The sequence below is a fragment of the Pteropus medius genome, unplaced genomic scaffold (genome assembly GCF_902729225.1).
Source record: "Pteropus medius unplaced genomic scaffold, Ma_sr-lr_union100, whole genome shotgun sequence".
In the NCBI taxonomy this organism is placed as follows: Eukaryota; Metazoa; Chordata; class Mammalia; order Chiroptera; family Pteropodidae; genus Pteropus; species Pteropus medius.
Genome location: NW_024351543.1, coordinates 5,318,378 through 5,326,519, shown reverse-complemented (window position 1 = coordinate 5,326,519; position 8,142 = coordinate 5,318,378).

Sequence of the window (8,142 nt, the reverse complement as noted above, 5' to 3'; positions counted from 1 at the left end):
GGAAGGGGTGGGGCGAGGCGCGGGAGGGGAAGGACGCGCGAAGGAGCCTCGGGCAGCTACGCATGGAGGCTGGAGACGTGGTGGGGGTAGGGAGAAGTGGGCGGGGACGGGGAGGGGATCCCGGGAAGGAGCGGAGGGGAAGAGTCAGTCTCAGTTCCCACTCTATTCCCGGGCTAGATCCTCGTGCTTTCGGCCGCCCATCCTCGGTCAACGCCGCAAAGCCCGAGGCTGGGGAAGAGGATGTGCTGCTACTCAAATCCAGTAGCGCTTTGCCACTTAAACTCTGAAACCTCTTCCGGAAATCTCTGGGAAATCTCAGAACCTTCTAGAATATTTGGGGGTTTTCATGTCGGACATCACCTTTCCGCAAGGCTTCTTCTGCGAGTGAGGAATCCAAACTCCTGAACTTTGGGCGTTGGCACACTGTGAGCTCTAATTTACAGGCATTCGCGTTTATTGTGGGCTGCATAATTAGTAAATATTGAACCGCAGACTGCTACCGCTTACTGACTGAGCCCTGGGCATTAAATCAACTGAAGATCATGTGATGTAGGCACTCGCTCTGCTTTTTTCAAACTATTATAAAAAACTTTAAGCGTAAGCGAAAGTGAGTCCACTTTTAGTAATGGACCCTCACGTACCCATCACCAAGAATTAAGTTATCAACATTTTGCTGATCTTGTTTCATCTATCCCCTCCTCTCAGGTTGCTTGAGTATTTTAAAACAAATCCCAGACATTTTTTTACCCTTAAATTAATCTGCATCTCAAACTGATTTTTTTGTATCTTAACTATCGATGCCACATCTAACAAAATTAAAAATTCCTTCCTATCATCTAATACTAAGTACATATTCAAGTACTTGGTTGAGTCCAAGATGTCAATTAATAGTTGGTTTGTTCTGATCAAAAGAAACAAAAAAAGTCTTCACATTGCATTTTGGTATGCCTCTTAAATTAAGTCTTTTATCCTAGAACAGTAATTCTAATGCTTTCAGTATTTTTCTTTACTACGTGGGATTCTTCTATAAAAAAGAACTTTGACCAACTCATTGGCTATCCTGAAATACCGAGATCTTAGAGGAAAGACTGGGAAAATGCTGAATTTTTTCACTTTAATCATTAAATTTCAGAGAAATGAGTTGGTGCCCTAGCAACCTCTGATATTAACTGATAAGGATTTGTTTGTTTAGTATCATTATGAATACAAGCATTTTTACATATCTGATGTTTTAATCCATAATAATCATTATTTTTTATGATGCTCGAATTATCCCGTTGGGCTAGTGGCACACTTTAGAGTTGGCTTCTTAGTCCTTCTGATGTGATCCACAGAGATTTGAATTAGCCTCCTAGCCTGCTCTTCCTCTTTCCACACATATTCCCGGTTTTATTTTCCCTAATCCTAAACTTCTTGGGGTTTTTGCAAACCAGCCATATACTTTGTCACCTCCAAGCCTTTGCTCAAGCCAATGCCTTTGCTCAAGCCAATGCCTTTGCCTAAAATGCCTTTTCCTATTTATGCCCCCCAACTAATTTAGGTATCTTTCAAGACTCAGTGCTAACTTTACTACCTTTATGTAGTTTCCCCAAATCCCCCAGAGTGAGGCTTGCTTTCTTCCAATGCTGTAGTAGCACCAAGAGCATTGACCTGCTTGTATTAGTAACTTTGCAATTCTGCTCTCCACAACGAGTTCATTGAGGGCACAGGCCTTCATTATTTTGTATCTCTGAAGTAACTGCTACACAAAAGCTTAATAGAATGATTCCTAAATGAATAAATACATCCATTTACTAACAAATTTACTGTCTACTATAAAATAGCTATTGCAGATTTTGAGATAATTTGTACAGCTCACTGAAAAAACAAACACAAACAAATAAAATACAATGTTATAATGATATTGTATTTTATAATATTTTTCTGTCTGAGGGAATAGCTACATTTCTCACTTTCTGTTCCTTCTCCCCAGAATGCTCCTCATCCTGTCCTGCCCCATTTCCTCACCACTGACTTCTCATCATTGGAGGTCTCAGCTAGAATGTCCCCTCCTCAGAAAGACTTTGCTTCGCTCTATCAGATAAATTATCTGAAGGAGCCAACAGCCAGCCCCCTCCATAAACACATTAGAAAACACTAACCAAGAGAATATGTCAACTATGATGGGACATATGTGACAACATGATTATCTTACATCGACTATAGTAGCCATTTTGCTGGAATTGCTTACTCCCTTGCTGGCTTTGAGGAAGCAAGTGGCCATTTTGGGGAAACTCATGTGGCAAAGATCTATAGGCAGCCTGTCAGAGCTGAGGGCAGCCTTCAACCCAAAGCCAGCAAGAAACCAAATCATTCAGTCCTACAACTGCAAGACACTGAATTCTGCCAACAACTTGAGTGAGATTAGAAGCATATCTTTCCCCAGTGGAACCTTAGATCAGACCATAGTCTCATCCAAAATCTTGATTGCAGTCTTATGAGACCCTAATCAGAGGAGCCACTTAAGCTACAAAAACTGTGAGGCGTATTAAGATGTATAAAGGTGTTACCACTAGGTTTGTGGTAATATTGTTATACAATCATCAAGAACTAATACACAATCTTTTTGAAATTAGGTTCTATGTCTTTTAGTTTACTAGTATGGAAGAAACTTTGATATTGGAGAGGGATGCTAGTTAATAATAAAATTTCATTAAAATGAAAGTTATACTTTGCCATGTAGGAAGACAGTTCTCCAAGAGTCTCTCATGTTTCTGTTTGTCTCTTATCTTAGATAAAAGAAAAGAAAAAAAGGAGGAGGGCACTGTCTGCCTTTGTTCCTTTGTGTAGGAGACAACCTTGGCAATAGAGACAGTGCCTGCCTCTAGAGCAAAGGGTAGGTGTGCTTAAAGCCTTAGAATTCATAGATAGTGTCTTCCTTTGAGCAAAGGGCAGGCATTCTTACTGCCCATTATTAAACACTTGGGTTTCCTAAGCTCACTGTTCCTTTCTCATGCTGCAACCCAGTGTGTAAGCAGATGTCACATCTAGCCTTCTTCACATCACTCTGGGAATTGGGGCTCAGAGAACTGGCACAAAAATGCTGATACTTTGCTGCTACTGCTGTAGGTAATAAATTATCCTTCATCTATGACCCAGCAGCTTGCTGGCTTCTACCAGCATTCATGGAACTGTGGCAGGCAACTAGGTAAACCTTCAGACCCTTCAGAGTTTTCAGAAAGCTCTAGAGAATGATGTGAAGCACATACTTACCTATGGATATTAGAAAGTATTTTTTTTTTGTAGAGGCAGTAATGTAAATGCTATACAAAATTACCTTTGAACCTACTAACCAGGCAAATGAGAACTCAAGGCTTGTAATTCTTCTCTCAGCATATGGTGTCACTCCTTCTCTACCAACCTCAACTACCCACACTTACTTGGTAAAATCTTCACACCTGGGATAGTTAGGCATGAAAAATAGTTCAGAATATCTTTTTCAAGGAGGAATTTTAGAAAGTATTTCCTATAGCTTGTTATATTAGTAGGGCTGTCATCCTATCCACAGAATGATTGCTTGGTGCCATTTATAGCAAATGTCCCCATTTAGTACCATACAATAATATATTCACTATACTAAGAACAAGCCCATTAGAGTCACCATGTCAATTCTTGCTGCTTACTGAATTAGCAATTATAGCAATAGCAAAAAACCCGGAGGCTTAAAATAGTATTGCTGGTTAAAATCAGAATTGAGAAGCAAGAACTTGATATAAAAGGTACTAATCAAACTAACCTCAGAGTGCCTTTGTAAAACAGATGGTTGAATCCAGTCTTTTAATATTAAGTCTCTACATGCCACCTACTCTCAATGTAATCTATAATTACAGCCCTAAAAATTGTTGTGTTTTTCTTGGAGGAAGTGGGTTACTGAGATTTTTCTTAAGGTAGAATGGGAAACACTAAATTTCATTGTTTTATCCTCTTACTTTTCCTTTAATACTAAGACAGGCCATCCCACAAATCTAAAGGCATTTAGCCTGGGTAAGAAAAGTAAAGCAAAATTGATCATGTAAAAATCAGTAGTTGACCTTAAAGCTTACCTATTCATAAATTAAAAGGCAGAAGAAAAAGTAACCCACATGTGTGGATTAGCTGTACCATTCTGAAACAAGAGGAGAGTTAAGTAGCTGGGTATAAATGAGTAAATATTTCACTACAGAAAGGAACATTTTTTGGTTTTTTTTTTTTTCAAGGGTAGAAGAATATTGCATCCCTAAGAAGCAGTTGTTCAAAGAGTTTAAGAGTCACTGTGCTCAGGCAGGAAAACAAGAGTCCTTGGTTAATATCTTGAACACAGCAGGTTAAAGGGAGTGGGAGTGGGGGCAAGGAGCTATTACCCAACTTTTTTGCCTGAGGCCTGCCAATACTAGCTTACCCTGAGGAAGTGACAGCGAGTGTTGGCACTACAAGTACCCTCTCTTCACTGAAGAGAAGAGCAGGAAAGGAGAATGGGTAAGAAAAATGTTTTCTCAATTGCAGAAAATCTGTTTCAGTCTTTTGGTCTATAATCTGTATCTACAGCTTATCTCAAGTTTCTTAATTCCCTAAACTCTCTTAGATATTTCTTTCTGTTACTTGTTCATTTCCTAAACATAAAATTTAGTAATGTAAATACAGATCAATGATTAATTTTAAAGTAAGTAATATTCACCCTGCATTTAGACAAGTGGGATAGTAGATAGAACACAGATCTTAGAGGGAGAAAATGCCACTTACAAGTTATGTGACCTTGAACAAATCATGTTCATCTCTGAACCTCAATTTTCTCATCTATAAATGCAAATAAGTTCAACTGCTGTGAAGATTAAGTGATGGTTCACAAACTCAACAGTCCCACATATGTGAAAGGTAGCTGAAGGTTATGTTGTCATTTCAACTAATTAGGCAGTCTAAGTGAGCACATTTTAAAAATCTGTCTTCTCTATTATCAGTGCCAATATAAGAGTTCTTGGACAGTACTAGAAAGGAGAATCAGTTCAAACATTTTCTTTCTTTTCCCTCTTTTTGTTTCTCTGCATATTTAAGATGAGAGAAATCCTTCTATGGAAAAAATAATACTTCTAGATTCTTGGTAGCAACAGGGCAAAATAAAGCTTTATTGGGAGTAATTTGTCTAAGTTAAAAGCATTTGTGCTGTGTCTACCATATGCTACCATTTTGGTTTCATGGGTGTACAAAATGAGTATAATAAGATCACAGCACATTATCTAGAAATTCGCAATATCTCTTTATGACATAATGATTATTTTTACTTAAAAGTAAGGAAGTGGCTTAAGCCCTTAGAATAAAAGTTATTTTGCTTTAAAGAGTACATTAAAGTAATTAAATTCAATTTCTACCCCATAAAACAGTGTTTTCCAAACTACATTTAGTGGAATGTGACCAGCATAGTTTTCCTTGTTCTTCAGGTGCAGATACTTCACTTATTTATCCTCTGTGCATGACATATTATTATCATTGGTCCTTTCAAGGTCGTTTTATTTATTTGCATTTATTCCCAGGCTCTACTCCCTCTTGCCTCCCCTCATGGACAACCATTCTAACTGTTTAAAGCAAATCATTTTACATATGTGTTTTTATGTGTATTTTTGGTTTTGTACTCCTTCTCTAATTTATGTAAATGGTATTTGGGTATGCATTCTTACTTTTTTCCACTTCCCATGCTATTTAAAAATTTTGTCCATGTTACTATATGTTTATGTTGGCAATTTCTTCTAGTTTGTGCCCAGTATGCCACATTTTCTTATTTACCTCCCTAGTGATGAATACCCAGATTGCTTCCAATTCCCTGACACATAAACATGCGGTGACACTTTTCCCCATACATGTTCTCTTATGGACTTGCTGGAAGTTCTTCTCTTATGGAAGTTCTTTGGAATATCAGTCTAGGAATAGAAGTGCTGAGCCATAGAATATGCACCTACTCTTAAATTACCTGGATACTGCGTAACTGCCTCCAAAATGGCTGGACTAGTCTACATTCTCAACAGTAAGTAACCTGGGAGGACTTCTGCATTCTCACCGATACTTGGCATAATTCAGTTTTCTAACTTTTGTCAGTTGAATGGCTGTAAAGTGATACTTCATCATTGTTTTAGTTTCCATTTCTACGATTAGTACTCTTTCGAAATAGCTCTTCTTATGAGTATTGGACTGGGGTTTTCTCTTCTACATGTTCTATATATTCTCTTGTCTTAAATAAGCAGAAAAACAAAAAATGTCACTTGAACGTTTCTACTTTTATATATTGTCTGTCCATATCCCTTCTCCATTTTCCTATTGGGGTTGCTATTCTCTTATTGTTACTTACTATAAGTTCTTTAAATATTCTAGACATTAATTCCTTGTTGGATTTAGATATTTCAAGTATCTTTTACCAATTTGTCACTTATTTAACTTTGTCTATAGTGTCTTTAAAAAGATAAACTGAGGCATATTAAAAGTTTTGAGTTTATTCAAGCAAAATTTGAGTGGGGCAGTACCAAACCAGAAGTGGTTAGGAATACTCCATGGAAAGGATCCTGGGGAGAGGCTTTATAAAGGTTGAAGAAAAGTAAGAAATTATTGATTGGCTACAGCTTACAGCCTTACAGCTTACTTGGCTGTTTGTGATTGGTTGTCCTTAGCAATTTGATTTTGTAACCCAAAGGCATTTATAAACTTAGATTTTAGGTTGCTTATGTAGGCATTAGAACCACATCAATCTAATGACCTTGTTTAATTAATTTAGCATGTCCTATGTAAAAACCTCAAGTCTTTGTTTTGATGTAATTAACTTTATCAATTTTTTTACTTACGATTTGTGTTTTTGAAATGCTATCAAATAGGTTGTTATCCACCCCACAGTATAAAGACAATCTCCTCTACTATCTTCTATTAATTTTTTAGTTTGACCTTTCACATGTAGACCTTTAATGCATCCAGGGCCCCTCCTTTTGATGTGTTTCATTTTCTCCGGTTTACTTTCTTTTCCCCACTGATTTGTTGAACTGTATTACTGTATGTTTCCAAGTGATGTTGATATTGCTAGTCCAAGAAGCAGTTTTCAATAGCAAGATACTAAACAATGGGAGCAAATACTTACTTAAAAGAACTGATAATAGTAGATAAGGGTGCGTTTAGAACATAAGGGGATATGCTGTATTATGAAACATACCAATCCAGAATAAGGTAAAAATCATGCTTATTAGAAGTTTTTAAATGACAAAATGGATTTGGTTTCAATAACATGGAAAATACACATAAACTAATCCCATATGGCACCAGTTCACAGACATACCTATAGACTCTCTGAGCTGAGCTGAAGCTCTGAAATACAGAAATAAACCTTGGTTAGGTGATATTGAAAGTTTGATTACCCAAAATGTCTATCACCAGGCAGCTATTTGAACAACGCCTGAAAGACCTGCTTTAAAAAATTTCATTCCCTTTCTTCAATAGTTCTCTGGAAGAAAAAAAAGCAATGGTTATGTACATTCTGCTGCAAATAACAATGGCACCAGTTTACTAACCCAGCCAATGGAATTCAAGAAGTGTCAAGGAAAAGCATTTTGCAATTTTATTAACCGGTATATTTATCCTATGAGAGGGAGCTATAAACATAAATTAGCCAAGGATTTAAAGTGTATGGGGTGAGGTATGGGTGACAGTGAATTTTTTTCCCCCAACACTTGTGGATTGCTAATCATTCTAACTATGGCAATGAAAGAGAGTGGGGGAGAGGGGCAAGAAAGAAAAGGCAGATAGTGTCCCAACCTGAAATATGGGGAGCTAATCTGTTACGCAAGAGAAGCTAGCTTTCGAAAGTGCTTTCTTTTAGAGTTTAGCGTAGACAGGTCCTCTCACTTTCCAGAGCTTCACTTTTTCCACATTAGCAGTAGGTGGAGAGCTTGAATGAAGTCTGAGTGACCGCATTCTTAAACTTTGTGAGTCCGCCCCCAAGGTGATTAATAAGCTCTCCGCGCCCTTTTAGCCCGCCTACCTGCACCTGCGCAGAAGAGGTGCTCTGCTTTAGCCGTCATTTAGCCTTTCTGCGCACGCGCTCTTTTTATCCTTTCCCCCCTCCTACTCCCTCACGCCCATCCGCCTGAGAGAGGCAGA